At 38.8% G+C, this 17,411-nt stretch overlaps 1 protein-coding gene across 2 annotated transcripts in view; it reads right to left on the bottom strand.

The window, feature by feature from the left end:
• Positions 1 to 17,411, bottom strand: part of mpzl1l (myelin protein zero-like 1 like) — an 81,332-nt gene that overhangs the window by 29,048 nt on the left and 34,873 nt on the right. The window lies entirely within an intron of this gene.

The following is a 17,411-nucleotide window of genomic DNA, read 5'->3' as shown; positions in this document are numbered from 1 at the left end:
AGCTGGAGCACAGGCATGTGAAGTGGCTTGCTCATGGTCACAAAGTGTTAGTAGCAGGATCTGAACTCACAACCTCAGGTTCTGAACTCCAAACCTTTAACCATTATGCCACGGCTCAGTCCTGTACCTCCTCATGAGTCAAGCCCCTTTCCTTAAAATCTTCTTTTACTTTATCCACCTCCTCCATTTTGACCTCTCTTGCTTTCTCCTCTGCGGTTTCCATTCCCATTACACTTTTGAACAGATTCGTCTCTCCTCATCAAATGTCCATATCTCTTCAACCTATTTTCCTGTATACTTTCTTAGATATTTCTCCCACTTTGTTGTACCTCTAATTTTCTCATTTCTTATTTAATCCTTCTTTGTAGCTCCACATATCAATTTCAACATTCTCATTTCTCATTGCAAGATGTTCTTGCAGGTCTTTGGAGGTGATCTGTGGGTTGTCTGTAACCATTCTCACAATCCTGCGCATATGCCGCTCCTGTATTTTTCTTGGCCTGCCAGACCTGGGTTTAACAGCAACTGTGCCTGTGGCCTTCCATTTCCTGATTACATTCCTTACAGTTGAAACTGACAGTTTAAACCTCTGAGATAGCTTTTTGTAGCCTTCCCCTAAACCATGATACTGAACAATCTCTGTTTTCAGATCTTTTGAGAGTTGCTTTGAAGATCCCATGCTGTCACTCTTCAGAGGAGATTCAAAGGGAAGCACAACTTGCAACTGACCACCTTAAGTACCCTTTCTCATGATTGGACACACCGGTCTATGAAGTTCAAGGCTTAACGAGCTAATCCAACCAGTTCAGTGTTTCAAGTAATCAGTATTGAGCAGTTACATGCATTCAAATCAGCAAAATTACAAGGGGACCCACATTTTTGCACAGCCAGTTTTTCACATTTGATTTAATTTCATACAACTAAATACTGCTGCACTAAAAATCTTTGTTCGGAAAACACCCCAGTACTCAGATGTTCCTAGGAAATGAAAGACATACCACAGTTATCTTTTTTGTTGAAAGTACAGGCTGAGAGGGCTTCCCAAACTTTTTCATATTGACTGTATATGTTAACAATACTCATTTTTTTCGTCTAAAACAAAGCAACAACAAGGTAGGAAACGTATGCATGGTTTAACATTTTGGTGCATTTGGGCACATAGTTCACTGATTTGAAAGTAGAAGCTTTGTAGCTCAATGCCAGAGATCCACAATACTGTATATGGTATACCGCAAGGATTAACTCAGGGCCCGCTCTTTGTCTCAGTCTTCATGCTCCCATTAATGCCAGATAATTCCAAAACACATGATGAACTGCAAAAACTATGCAGACAAAACAATGCTTTACTTATCTGTAACACAAGATGACCCTGTAGCTTTAAGCACTCTCATCCAGTGCCTTACTAGCATTACATGAATAGAAGAGTATTAATTTGCTTATACTAAACAAGAGAAAAAATGATATTGCTGAAATAAAGAGTGAGGCTCTTAGAAATAAATCTGGGAGTTTTAGTGTTGTTTATAATTACAAATCTTAACTGTTTCTGTGATATATGGGATCCATTCTGATTGAATAGAGTTTTTATATCTTGTAGTTTTGTTGTACTGAAATTTATTTTATATATGTTATAAAAAAACTATATTTATATTTTGGAGTGTTTGTCCCCTTACACTCCCAATAACAATCTTAGTTCCTCAAACACTGGTTTGCTCATTACTTTGAAAGCAAAGTACAAAAGAAGTGGTGAGGCAGCCTTTTCCTGTAATGCACCAAAAATCTGGAATGTTGTACTGATACAGACACACTAGACTAATATAAAAGGACAGTTTTAACAATTTATTAAAAACAATTTCCTTAATTTGCATTTTTACAGTTCCTTGTTTCTTGCATCAATTGTAATATATTTTAACAGGCACTTGTCACTAACCACTGCTTTTCTGTTTTCTTTTCCTATTTTTTACTGTTATATCCTGTGTCACTGCCACCTGCTGAAAATACTCTGCCTTGTCCTCACAGGTGGCGCAGTGGTAGTGCTGCTGCTTTGCAGTAAGGAGACTGTGGAAGATTGTGGGTTCGCTTCCCGGTTCCTCCCTGTGTGGATAGCACTTTGAGTACTGAGAAAAGCGCTATATAAATGTAATGAATTATTATTATTATTATTAAATACTGAAATGAATACGGATGCTCCGACTATTGATGTGACCCAATGCATTTAACCTTCTAGGATGTTGGCTTTTTACAATAAAGAATACTTTATATTTATGTTTTGTAGATTGCCCAGTGGAGGCTGGAAGATCTTTTGGCCTCAATTTGTTATCACTAACATTCTGGTGGTGGGAATTTTTGCCTTCCTCCTTGGCAATCTGACACTTACACTTACTACAGACCACCACTGACTTAAAAAGCTTATTGTTTAGCCAATAATTACCTAAGCTATTCTCAGAGACTCTTCCATTTCTATTACTTATTAATTTTTAACTATGCATTTTTTAAATCTTTTTTTTGTATGTGTAATTATTTTACTTCTTTATTTTACTGTAATTATAATTCTTTCTTTTACCATTATTTTTTTTAATCAAAGTGTGTTGCCATAGCTTTACTGCTTGACAATACACAGCCAAATGGGTACCTGAATAAATAACATGGTAAACACTAGTTACTTATTGTTACTGATAGTTACTTATTGTAAAGCACATGTTCACCCGAAAAGTTCAGGTAATGCCACTTTAAAGAGCTCAGTTTCCCCTTTCATCAATGCGAGGCAGCAGCAACAAGCAGCAGAGTAAGCTAATGATGCAGGAATGGAAATATCATGGAAACCGGTTTTTGCCCTTCTACAAACAGCACTCAACCAAGTGTTGAGGAGGAACAGAGGAAGTAATCCTTGGTGAACTGTGTAAACCTAGTGCTCAAGTGTTTTTTACTGACTGTCAGGGTTGTTGACGCCCGATTGGTTTATTGTTTACCACAGCTGAACCCATATTTGTTAAAAAAAAACAGCACTGGACATTCAACAAATTATACTTGGCTACTTAATACAACACTTTTTTACAAGTGCATGGGACAAAAACCACAGACATAGAAATACGTCTAGTGAGAGACCCTGGGAAAAAGACAAAGATTTTAAAAATTGCTGGGCATATAAAGCACAGCCATATCCATTTTTGATAATATAACATTTCCAAATATGCATTTTACTGCCACAAAATGATGAAGAAATGTTGGCTTGAGAGTCTGTCTATAGGATCTACATCCAGTTTAAAGAGATTCACTATAAACTACACTGACTTGCGTTTAAAAAGGGATGGTAGTCACATTGAGAAAAAAAAAAATATTTATTTTGATGATTAATATTAATACAGTAAAAGGTAGGATATGGCGTAAGCTGCCTTGTGACACGCACTCTAAAAAAGAGCTTTATGAGAGAGAGAGAGAGAGAGAGAGAGAGAGAGAAACTTCTCTGTGTAAACTAAGGCTCAGCTGACAATAACAGGACAATAAATAATACGAGGGGCCGTGAAAAAGCTCCTGGAATTGTGATATAGCGGGAGAGTAAGAGATTATGACACAATGTAATATGACAATAAAGAAGCCTCAATGCTGTCTAGTTGTGCCTAGGATATAGTACAAAAGCTCTGCTCTGTTGACAATATTTAGAGATGAAACTTCATAAAATTTAACTTAAGGATATTCTCCCAAAGGGTCTTTCTTTGGGTGTCCCCATTATTCTCCACATACTCAAACAGATCTGGTATGTTATTCGGAAATTCAAAGTGATAAGTGCTTTAACCCAAAAATGCAAACACAGATTGAAAACCATAAAGTGCACAAATAGTGCAATGCCAATCTATAAATAATCCAATAAAGTATCATGAAATGTAGAGGTTAAAAAGTCAAACAAATACTCAAAATATAATACTTGAAACAAGGTAAAAAACAAAGGCAAATCATCTCCTCCACTAAAACCACGAGCCCCAATTCTTCTTTCTAAACTTTGGCATCTTCTCTGTTTGTCCCTTCAGGGCCTTACAGCAAAAGGAGACACCCACCAGCAGGTGCAGTCAACCATTAAACCTGGCTCGGCTCCTTGATTCTTCAGCATTCATGGGTGGTTTCACCAAGCTGCACACACCACCCTCCAACCAGTCCTTTGCTATATGTGGGAGACCCCTCACAATCGGTCACTCCTACTCCCACATGTCGCTCAACAGGAGTGCCCTCTTCAGCCCGAAAGAGAACAGGTCCCATGCTCGGCCCTTAAGGGCTCTCTCTCTTCCTACTGCCTGCCTCCACTTTATTCAGCATTGGCTCTCCTATTCCTGCCACTTTCTTCTTTCTTAACATCCATTCATTCAGTTTCTCCCCTTCCAACCTCCCCTTAATTTTCTATCTGGGTGCAGGTGCTGCAATCACCAACTCCAAGGTGTTAGTGAAGCACTTGATTGACCCGCTCACACTTGCACGTGAATGCATGATCAGCCAAGCACCCCAATCACCCTTGGAGCAGCTTGCCACAAACCTTTCTCATCACACTTTTATGGGGATTGTTATTGCTAGCAAGAAAGTCACACTGTCCCTAAACAGAAGATGTGAGACTATAACATGGTTCATTTTTAACGTGACAATCAGAATTTCTTATACACTGTGCATGAGCATTGGGCATATACCTTGAGTGACTACTTTTTAGATATACCAAACGTTTTAAACACACTACAGCATCTAACAAAATACCTTGCAAATAAAAGAGGAGAATGGAGGAAAGAATGGCCAGATGTGTCCAAGTGAACAGACAGGTCACCATACTCAAACACCGGCTACTTACAACATAATGTGTGCAGATGGGGCATCTCTGAAGACTGGGCTACAGCAGCTGAAGACAAAACCAGGTTTCACTCCTGCCAGCTAAGTACAGGAATTACAGGATAAAATGGGTATGTGATCACCAAACTGGATGACTGAAGATTTTAAAAATATCACCTGGTGTAGCAAATAACAATTTTAGTTCTGCAAAATGTAGAGAGCAGATTCAGAATTTTGCACAATCATAATGGATACACAGATTGGTCCTGCCTTGTGTCAGTCAGAGAAACCCCTCCCTCATGGACCCTGTGATTATCAGAGGTGACTGTGTGCAGAGGGTACAGACCTATAAATACCTGGGAGTGCAGCTGGATGATAAATTGGACTGGACTGCCAATACTGATGCTCTGTGCAAGAGAGGACAGAGATGACTATACTTCCTTAGAAGGCTGGCATCTTTCACCATCTGCAATAAGATGCTGCAGATGTTCTATCAGACGGTTGTGACGAGCACCCTCTTCTACGCGATGGTATGCTAGGGAGGCAGCATAAAGAGGAGGGACGCCTCATGCCTGGACAAACTGGTGAGGAAGGCAGGCTCTATTGTAGGCATGGAGCTGGACAGTTTGACATCCGTGGCAGAGCGACGGGGACTGAGCAGGCTCCTGTCAGTCATGGAGAATCCTCTGCATCCACTAAACAGTGTCATCTCCAGACAGAGGAGCAGCTTCAGCAACAGACTGCTGTCACTGTCCTGCTCCACTGACAGACTGAGGAGATCGTTCCTCCCCCACACTATGCGACTCGTCAGTTCCACTCGGTGGGGGTGGGGGGGGATTAAACGTTAACATACAAAGTTATTGTCTGTTATACCTGTATTTTTATCACTCTTTAATTTAATATTGTTTTTTATCAGTATGCTGCTGCTGGAGTATGCAAATTTCCCCTTGGGATTAATAAAGTATCTATCTTTCTATCTAAATAGCCCTGGATAGGGTCCAGCCCACTGTTAAGCCCATTTGTGCAAACACCCACAATCACACTCATATCGACTAAAAGTCGACAAATAACATAACCAGCACATCACTGATGACACTGGATAAAAACCATGCAGACATTTTGATCTTGGTATCAATATCAGCTTTAGTACCTCAGAACCAACTCCAAAAATGATACCAAAGCTTATAAAGAATAACTAGGAATTAAAAAAAAAAAAGAAAATGCAAAATGAATTGACAATTAACGATTAGTACAGTGAACACAGGTGCAAATAAAACTGAATGCTAGAGGGTAGCAGGTACTTAAGTGTTTTCACTTCTGTTCTTATTAGGGAATAATGGTTTAAATAACCTGAACATTAAAGAAAAGGAAAAATATTAAACAAGATAAAAATTAGTTCATTTCTGTCTTACACATGTTTAAACAGGGCTTCTGTGGGTTCGTTTACACATAGCTCATAAATAAAATAAAGAAGCAGAGCAGGTTAGCGTGGAGAATATGTCGACTTTATTCAATGTTAGTGCAAAGACAACATCACCTGTGAATCTCCTTTATATGCACTTACTTCAATAACAAAACTGGAAGAGCCACTCTGTTCTTAACCTAGCACAAGCCCAAGGGGATAAAATGCTTCTAGTACTTAGTCTTAGGTTCCTCGGAGTCACCCTCACCGATGACCTTAAATGGTCAAGTCACACTGCGGCAGTAGTCAAGAAAGCAACAATGCCTGTACTTCCTCAGGAGACGGAGTAAAGCCCGGATGTCCCCCACAACCCTGTGCAGATTCTACAGGTTTACTGTGGAATCCATCCTGACAGGATGCATTACATCCTGGTACAGCAACTGCTCAGTTCAGGACTGCAGAGCTCTGCAGCTCCCTGCGATCCATGACATCCACACTACACGCTGCGGGACCCCAGCCACCCTGCACTGTCACTTTTCACCATCCTCCCATCTGGGAAGTGACTAAAGTCCATTCGGACGTGCACCTGCAGGTTCAGGAACAGTTTCTACCCAACTGCAATCAGACTCATGAACAATCAGTAACCTTGTGTCACCTCCACTGCTACCTGCACATATACTTCTGCCACTGTCTCTACTTATTCCTAGGATTCTGGTTTTATTTACATTCATTTATTTATTTATTGTGTGTGTGTTTTATTTTGTCTATGTTCCCTGTCTGTGGGGGCACATGCAAGCAAGCATTTCAGTGTACAAGTGTACACATGCCAATAAAGAATTGAATTGAATATAAAGCTAAACCCACATCTAGTAACTTTAGTCTTATAAAGCTAAACCCACTCTAGAAACACAAGTTACATCAGCCAGGGATGAGACACCAAGTTGATGAGCTGGCATTACGTCATCAATAGCAGGAGCGTCTATAAAAACGGCAACTCTGCACAATCGGAGGTGCATTATCGAAACTAGTGCAGCAAAAGGCAAGCAGTCCTTTTAAGGATAGTGAACTACCTCAAAGAGCCATGTAAAGAGCACATAATCCATCCATTGTGGTGCTTGGTGCTGATGTTACAGTACAATGTAGGAAGGTAATCACGTAGATGACAGCTTGCTTAAACGAATACTCCATCCACATTGCATAATATACATGTCACTTATCTAGTCCTATGCACAAAACGTAAGTTTTATGGCTAAAATATTGCTAAATAGTTATTTCCAGAATTCCACATCATAAATAGGAAGTGTAAATTATTGTGGGAATAGTGTTTTTGAATTGACCTGCCTCTGTGCCTCACTTGTTGGCCAAGACTGCTGTCTTTCATTTTAAAATTTGAACTTTGAGCATGCCACTTGTCAATACTGCATAGTGATGGGCATTCCGGTGTTCAAACTTTTTCAGTTTGGCGAAAACTTACTAACACATGAATCTGATCATGTATTTCCTCAAGTAAAGAAGAATTTCATCCATATCCTACCCCACCATCCTCACAGCACGGTCAAAGTGGCCTATCAGTGAATCATGTGCTTTTTAGTGATAATGAAGCCTACTATGATAATGTGCACTTATTTATATCACTTGCATGTAGGTGTATGGCAAGTAGTTCAGAGAATTCAATTTATTTAGTGCAAAATAACTGGGAATGTTATCAGTGCCAATTCTGTACATTTTTTGCATGCCACACCCACCCCTTCTGTATTTTATATTAACATAGCTTTTACATTGTGTATGTGCTGTTGGTTTTCTGACACTTTGGTTTTGTAAAGCATGTGGTCATGCGTGGTTGGTTTAGGAAAGGTTTTAAACAAAATTAAAAAAAGTTCTGCCCCACGCTAAAAAAAGTTAGTAATAAAAATTTATAATATAAAATTATACTAAGGAAATCTGTTACTATATATTTAGAATTCTGAATGTTATGTTTCTCCTTGGATTGCTCAGCCCATGACAAGTCAAGTCAAGTTGGGGAGCATGCACTGGTACAGTGCGTTGCCGTACCCACTACACAACGAAACAACTTGGATCCCGGTTGGCAACCCCCCAGGCAGACACGCAGTCCAGTCCCACCCTCCAGAAATGACCCTCTATCTGCCGCAGCCAGGTGTTATGTGGGTGACCCCTTGGTCTGGTCCAGCCACTCAGGTCTCCAACAATGAGGATATTACAAGCTGGATCACCTTCGTGGAAACACGCCACATGGCCGTAGTGCCGTAACTGACGCTCCCTCACAATGCAGGTAATGTGCCTCATTCGGGACTCCATGAGCAACCACTCATTCGACACAAAGTCAAACCAACGGTACCCAAGGATTTTCCAGAGAGACACAGTACCAAAGGAGTCCAGTCTTCATCTCAGGTCACTGGATCAGAGAATGAGAGTCTCTGTACACTGCCACTGAAAAAGAGATCAAGAGCTACTTGCAGTGACGTAAATTCACTTGAGTGGTGGAACAAACAATAAGTACATTTACAAAAATTGGGGAAACTTGTACCTTAAGTGTTTTCACTTCTGTTCTTATATTATAACAAAAAAGTACTTGTTCATCCCTGCAGCCTTTTTGTGAGGGCTTTCAGCACTGGGGGAAATGTTGTAACATGTAACTGTGCTTCTCTGAAACCAGACGCTGTGAACAAACTGGTGATTCTGTCACACACAAAGTTTCCTCACTCAAATTTCACAATTGATTTGTTTTTTTCTGGTATCTTTGTGCAATATTGGACAGAACTTGAAGTTAGTAATTTGTTTAAAAATGTTATAGATTTGGGTTTTTTGTAACTTTGTGCAATATGTGACAGAACTTGGGATTTTTACGCTATAATACAGTATGTTATATTTTTGTTCTTGCTTGTAGGCTGCACAATTCATATGACAGCAGAACAGTTTATCCACACTGTAATGTTCATGCCCTTTATTTTAGTTATGATAAATAATTGTCTTCTAGTTATAAACCAATCAGACAATTACACAATATGAATAAAAATTGGCTTTCCATTTGAAAACAGCTGCCTGAATGGTGAACCCATCAATATGCCATTTTTAAGACACACAGACAGAGCTTGGCCAAGTCCTCACCTTTTATAATTTCTCTTGTGACCTCTTATAGCTACATTCTTTGAATTTCTTACATAATAAGTTGTCCAAAGTGTTGTCTATAGAAATATTATTAACTCTAGGATTTGTTTAACTATTTATACATATCGCATATACTGTATTCACTTTTTTGGTATGTGCTTTATGAAGCACAACACACTTCTCTTTCTACTCACATTACATAGCTTAATTTTTAAAACACATGTCTCCTAGCTTCTTGTGCCATTTGCAATGAATTCTGTACACTTGAATTACTTCACTGAAGCCCACCTAGTTCCTTTCTGCCTTGGTCTTTGGAACTTCTTAAAGACATACACTGTAAGTCAATTTTATCTATATTACTAACCGAGAATGGTAAACCGTATATGGACGCAGGTACATGCCCGTGGACGCAGGAGACATAGTGCGCAGGCGCCACACAAAGGCCCCCCTCCCCAGAGTGAAGCGGGAGAGACTACGAACGTGCACAGGCGCCACACAAAGCCACCCCCCCCCCCCCCCACCCCACAGTGAAGCGGGAGAGAAGTAATTTGGAAGCAGGTACATACCCATGGACGCAGGAGACATAGTAAAACAAGAGGAGTCAACGCCCCGCCCCAGAGTGAAACGGGACACACTACGGAGTCCACAAAGGTTCATACATCAAACCCGAGATAGTACGGACACGCGTCTGAAACCGCGGAAGCAAAACTGTCTCAGCTCCAAAACAACGAAACAGCTCGAGTGACCAAGATAAGTTCACAATATCGCAAACAAATTGAAATTATTACTCGAAAGAGGGAAAATATAATCACCACGGACCAGGTGTCATTGAAACAAAAGCAGGATAAAGCGAGGTCAGAAATGCAAGACAGAGTAGAAAACAAAGTAAAACGTCATAAAGAGGTTAAACAAGGGGGCCAAACACATGGAAAGCAGGTTACAGATAATGAAAACCGGAGTTCAAAGGCTTCAAAAACAAGAACTCGACTGACCGATATACAAAGTGGAACGGGAAACACTACGGAGTCCGCAGTGGTCCACAATGCATCGCATAATAGTACGGACGGAGCTCCGTATTAACAGTGGGAGACCCCAGAGTGACACGGGCGAAAGCTCCGTATTAAACGTGCGTCATCCTCACACGTCCAAACTATACAGCATAGGTGAATCACATTACAGTGATGCATTATTAACTACAACGCGCGTCTCAAACCGCAGAAGCAGGGCAAGCACGGGTTCAAAACAACGCAGGCTCCTACAACGCGCGTCTGAAACTACGGCTGCCCAGCAGGCACGGGTTCAAAACGCCGGGGGTAGGCGAGCGAAGCGAGCAGGGGGCAGAGCCCCCTTGTACAATAATAGTAAAGAAATGTAACCAAGTGGATCTCAAATTTTAAGTTGCTTTGGATAAAGGTGTCAGCCAAATAAATACTAGTATACATTTACATTTATGAACAATCAATACATTTGGTATTAATGTTTTTTGCATTTGTCTGTAAATGTTTTAAATCATTCTTTTCTGCCATTTGGTTTTATTTCTTAAATAGTTGCACATTTTTTGTTTTTGGTCCAGAGGAGATATTACATTTCATCGGTTCTGAGTTTTTTTTCCCACACAGAAAAAACTGTGACAATCCTACTGTATGTTTTTAGTTACCTTTAATGGAATATACATATATATTTAACATGTCCTAAAACATGAAAATCCACCCTAAAAAGAACTTGACTGTGGTCACAGTTCTTGATCCACAAAACACACTGAATACTAGAATCTGCAATACATTAGAAGGTGTGATTCTGAATGTCTAAACAGTAACTAATTAATGCCAAAGGCAAAGCTGCCTCTTAACAAGCAGTTATTTTCAAACAAAGCAATCAGATCTCACTTCTCCATGCTAATGACAAAACAGCATCTAACTTGGCTTTTCAATTCATCATACTCTATTTACGTTAATAGTGGAAGAGTCAGAAAAGCACTGGCTTTAGACATCACAATATTGAAAAAGGGTTGCATTCTTGGAAACACAAATATTTTGATGTGACCTAAAAAGAATGGTATACTCATTATACAAATAAAACAATTTTCCAGATGCTAAAGTAGAACTCTTAATGATGTCTCTGCAAATTTAAGTATATTTAAAAATAAATAAATTGTACTTTCTAAACTAATGAGCATAGTCATGAAATCCATCTTGTAAAAATTTAAACAGACTTAATTAAATAAAAAGTCAGAACTAGATTTGTAATAAACCTAGGATTCCACTGTAAAATCTGACCTCAAGCACCATTCCCACACTCAACAAACTGGAAGGAAAAAAAATGGCCCACTTATCTGATGAGTAAAACATCCATGTTTAAGCATGCAGCACCTGAATAGTTATTCAGCAAGAAATCTTTAGAAGATACAACTGACAAATAAACAACATTACAACATAAATAAAACATACAATTGCAATTTATGTCATAGTCCTATAAAAAGTACCCTAATAAAGTCATTTCTGTTCTTAATAATTAAATTTAATTAAATTCAGCCGCAAGAATTCTAGTAGAAAGGAGTGAAAAATATAAGCTGGATCTTTTTTACAGAATCAATCCCTTAAGATAGAATTCAGCATTTAGAGGCAGGACTGCAAAGGCTTTGCTTTAAAATATGAATTCAAAAACTTGCCCTTCTTCCATTACAAAAACTTAAAAACACATTATAATCCACAATCTGAAAGAATTTTACATTTTCATAAATGGTGGTGTGACGCAAAACTCAGTTAACAATAAGAGAACCTAAATAACCAGATGCAACAAAAGCAATAATTAATTTATGCTTTCTCCTATAACATGCTATGTGTTATTAAGAGAACAGAGAAAACACATTATCTTGATGAATGGTGATCAGAATATTTGGAATAAACATGGGGAGAGGCAGGTTAAATGGTATTATTGTCCTAAATCAATATTTCTAGGACAAAATATAAATAAAGTAGCTGCATGTGGTCTTCAGGACAAAAAACAACTCAAAGACTCACTAGCAGTTTTTCTATATTATTGCTGAACGTGCAGAGGCACAAGCTAAGTGGGTCGGGTCAGACTGTATCTTGTCTGAAACAGACGTTTAGACGAGTGCAGCTGTGGCACAAATTGAGCGGGACAGGCTGGAACCAGTCTCAGGCAAGGTATGGTAGCTCATTGTCTGAACATAGAATGTACATGAACCACAAAGCTGAATTTGACTGCTTGGGTTGAATGTGAAGTGAGGAGCATGCAAGTGACCAAAAAACTTAAAAGTGCATACATGTGACACCTCACCAAGTGCAAGTCACACTTGTAAAAGCTTCTACATCTTACATAGAGTTCACACCAACTCCCATGGCTGTGGTTGAGCCTGAGCAGAGCGGATTGCTCTGCTCCATACACACACACACACATTTGTACATGTCTAATAATCAAATGCTGCTATCTGTCTAACAGTTTTAGCACTCCAATGAAAACAATTTTTAAAGTCAGTTATTTGGGAAGTAATACTTTAATTACTTGTGAAAAACCTATATATAGTTAAATAAATTACAAATAAACACTGATAAAATAAGTTTTTCTTGTAATTTTTAATATTTAAATATTTATTGATATTTTTTTGGAGGGTTAGAGCAATACTGTTTTAATTTCTAACATTTTCTTAAGATATCCCAGCTATTCCACATTTGTATTGAATTCCACTAACAAGTATACTGCATCATAATTTAAAATCAACACATAGTTTAAGATAAAGAGACAGGCATTATTTTTCCTCAGGGAGAAATCTGGCTTTTTACAGAAGCTCATTAAAAATAAATAAATAAATAAATGTGCACACACACACACACACACTACAATGACTAAAAACATTGAGCATTTCTGACTTGGCAGTCACAGTGAGGCAGTAGTGTTTCTTGACACATTTCTGCTGAATAATTTGTTGGCTGAAAGTACTCTGTGTTCATGTGTCAGAGAGAACATATGCAGTGGCACTCTGCTTTGTTTTCATTCTCTCCTTTGCTAGTACCTCCATGAGGTCAAGAGTGTGTCCTGTAACTGACCTTGGCTTTTTAAATAAGCATGTCTGATTTGAAGAGCTTCTCTTGAAATGTTGTTACCAACCCAGCAAAAACCACACGGGCCATCACAGAATTATAGAATATGTGAAGGATATCAATACCCACATTACCTTGCCTGATGAAGGGGCCTTAGCTGCCTCGAAAGCTTGCATTTGTAATCTATTTAGTTAGCCAATAAAAAGTGTCATTTCACCCTATTTTCTCCTGTACTCACATAAAGTAACACAGCCCTCCTAAAAATAATAGTCTGCTCTGCTCTTTGTTATATAGTTCCACAGAGTTATGAGACCAGTGCAGTCAGTCACTGATGTAGAGCCCCCAAGTACTTATAGCAATGCATTACCTTTACATAAACTCCCTGAATAGTAATTGGGTGTAGAGACTCTTTGATATGGCGAAAGTCAATAACCAAATCCCTGGTTCTGCTGATGTTAAGCTGCAGACAATTCTTTCTGCACCAAGAAACATCGTTCACCACCTGACTCGAATACTGTCTCACCGTCCTTGTCAATACACCCCAATAAGTGCATTTCACATTCTAAGTTATCCGTGCTTTTAGTTGACCTCGAGTGTCCAAGAAATTTGACAGATAATTCTGAAAACTGTTAACAGGTGATACAGAAGTGGCATCTCCCCTGCATAGCCTGTTACCACCATGAGTCTCACTAGGACAATGTGGTTCAGTCTATGAAACATCAATATAAAAATTTACCAAAGTAGTATGCGGTTTATGTTTGCTTTGTTTTACATGTTATACGATACTTAAAGTAACAGAAAGACAATTGGAAAATGTAGGGTACTTTTTTTATTAAACAATCACAATAGATACAATAATTAGATTTCACTTTCAGTGGCTTCATGTAATGCATTTTAAGATCATTACATTAGTTTATTATATTTCCCAGTTTGCAACAAGAGCTGGAATATAGCATTTGCAGCTAGGAGTTTAAATTCTTACTCTGCTCTCAGTTTTCATAAAACAAGCCTAACCTAGTGAAAGCTAATTGTGTAGATCCATCATCTCTCTCTCCAGAATGTGTTCTCTTTACAGCTGCACACAAACCTTACACTGCATGGTGACGTGAAATTGCACTCTACTAACAGAGTCAGTGAACCCAGCAAATTGTATAAAATGTGTGTGCAAAATCACACAGGAAAGTGAGGAGCCAAGGCAGATGAGGATTTTTTTTCCCCATCATTTATGTAATATTGTTGATTTGGAATATAAAACCACATGTGCCCCATGTGGACATTCCTTCTCCTCTGAGTTGTGTTTGCAGACTTATGAATGCACGGTAACAAACTCGCCCATCAATTTCTGTACTACTATAACCCAACAAAATACTGATATTATTTATTATGTGTTTTTAAGTATATACAGCCTTTTTGATATCTCCCCCCACCCCCATCATCAACCAAATGAACAAGCTCTTGCAAATTAAGTATGATAACATGGACAATCTACCTAGCCCTGAAAATAACTAAAAAAAAAAAAAAGAATTGTTTTGTAGATGTTGAGAATAACTGTTAGTACACGTTTGGCAGTTGAAAAACACTAATACAAATTTGGCATTCTAGATCATTTAAATGTAGCCATTCGGAATATGCAATTTTAAAACAGATATACTGAAATATGTTGACTGTTCAAGCAGCAAAGAAATATATACATTCTTGTTAAAAAAGGAATTTGGATTTACTTTGTAGCACAAGCAGGAATAAAGCCTGAGCCTCCAATGTTTAATCTCATGCAAAAGAAAGAAGGCAGAAGGCATTTGAAGAATACAACTTTGGATTGACCATAGACTTCACTTAAACACATGAACACTAAAATGATTCACTTAAATTATTTTTTATCCTTTAGAAACAGCAAGACTTTTTTGAGTAAACAAAAACAAGTGTATTAAAGTAAAAAAATTATATCTATGCGTATCGGCAGTCACTGACAATTATATTTATTTTAAAAACACGTAGAAATCATTCTTTAAAAGATTTTTGAAGACAAAAAAATTAAATACAGTAAATAGCCAATAGAGTTTCTGATGCCCAGCACAGTCTCCTATTAAAGGCTGACTGGTTGACTGATGAACCCAGGTGGAGAAGACACAACACTGATGAACCCAGGTGGAGAAGACACAAATATAAATGTTAATATTATAAGAGAGAATTGTTTGGTACAATTCTGTGCCCACTCATTTTCACATCCATTTACAGTAATTCAGTTTAAGGTATTGAGAGACGATTCTAGCAACAATGAGCTCAAAGCAAAGACCAACCCTAGATGAGGTACCAGTATTTCAGAGTGCACAAGCGCTCACACTATGGACAATTTACAGTTGTCAATTAACCTAAAGTGGATGTCCTTGAAATGTGCGAAGGAAAATCTTAAGAGAAAACACGCAGGCATGCAAAGAATGTGCAAACACCACAGAAACAGCAACTGTGCCAGGATTTAAGTGTGTGTAGTTTTTGTCAAATTAACAGTCTCCTGTGTCAGAACTTTGGAGTTGTACTTGATTCCATGACAAGATACAAGACAGAGGAGCAAGCAAATCACTGCAAAAACCAAAGTTCTTTTGATAAAACTTGTAAAAGATGAGCCACAGATCAGTTTATTAAAGCAGTTCAGTCCAAAAACATGCAGCCTTAGAGCCAATGCTTATTACAGTTAAAGAACAAGTTGGCGAGCTTGAAAAACAAATGATTTAATTGTGAAGACAGCACTGAAGTAAAAAACTCTTGAGTTGAAGATTCACGTGGGGCATTGTCAAAAGAAAACCTACAAAAGAAATCTTGAGTGGAGTTATGCATTTTCAAGCTCTGAAAATAATGAAGGAATTGTCACACTGAGATAACTACTGCATGCCAAATCTTGCCAGTGGTTATATTGCCCAGTGTGGAATGTGCATATTCTTTCTGTGTGCTCTTGCGTGTTCCATTAAATCATTAAAAATGAGTAGGTAGTTTAACTGGGGACTCTGTGGCCCCAGTGTGCGCACATTCGTGTGTAAACACCCTATATGCGCTCTCACCTTGCCCAGAGTTGTTTCTACCTTACGCCAAAGTGCTGCCGGAATCGGCTCTGACTTCCTCAACCCCCACCCTGCTGAGAAGGTATGTACTGCACGACAAACCAAGATAACCTTTAGCTATACATGTAAAATTAAATCTTACCACCAAGTTTTTTTTTTCCCATTAACTGAAATAAACAACCACATAGCAATTTTAATCAGATCACATGCTCCCAAAATGTGACTTAGTATATTTGATGGATCAGTTTTATAATAAAATAAGAACTTCAGAATATATTCCTTTGCTGTCAGGACTTCTCTCCTTATCAACTACCTGTGGTTTTTAGTATGTGCACACTCAAAGGGAAAACAGAAAGAAAAAAATCTGTGCAGATGATCTTCAAATGTGTATAGGGAAACCTGACCTTTTGTCTACACTAATATCCATCCATTATCCAGCCCGTTATCTAACTACAGGGTCACGGGGGTCTACTGGAGCCAATTCCAGCCAACACAGGGCGCAAGGCAGGAAACAAACCCCGGGCAGAGCGCCAGCCCACCACAGGGGCACACACACACACACACACCAGGTACACACTAGGGACAATTTAGGATCGCCAATGCACCTAACCTGCATGTCTTTGACTGTGGAAGGAAACCGGAGCCCCCGAAGGAAACCCACGCAGACACGGGGAGAACATGCAAACATGCAGGGAGGACACGGGAAGCGAACCCAGGTCTCCTTACTGCGAGGCAGCAGAGCTACCACTGCGCCACCGTGCCACCCCCTACACTAATATAATTATCAAAATCTTGGTTGGGCCAAGAGTAATTTTCTATTGGGATGGCGCACATAGTAAACAGTTTTTTTTTTAAATATCTTGTTTACCTGGCCATTGACAAACAGTCATTATGTATTTGACTGTAATACATAGACAGGAATATAAGTTACATTCTAAATTAATTTACTTGGGACATGAGGCAAAGTTT

The sequence above is a fragment of the Erpetoichthys calabaricus genome, chromosome 4 (assembly GCF_900747795.2).
Source record: "Erpetoichthys calabaricus chromosome 4, fErpCal1.3, whole genome shotgun sequence".
In the NCBI taxonomy this organism is placed as follows: Eukaryota; Metazoa; Chordata; class Cladistia; order Polypteriformes; family Polypteridae; genus Erpetoichthys; species Erpetoichthys calabaricus.
The sequence above is the reverse complement of the archived record's forward strand: the minus strand, read 5'-3'. Positions and strand labels throughout refer to the sequence as shown.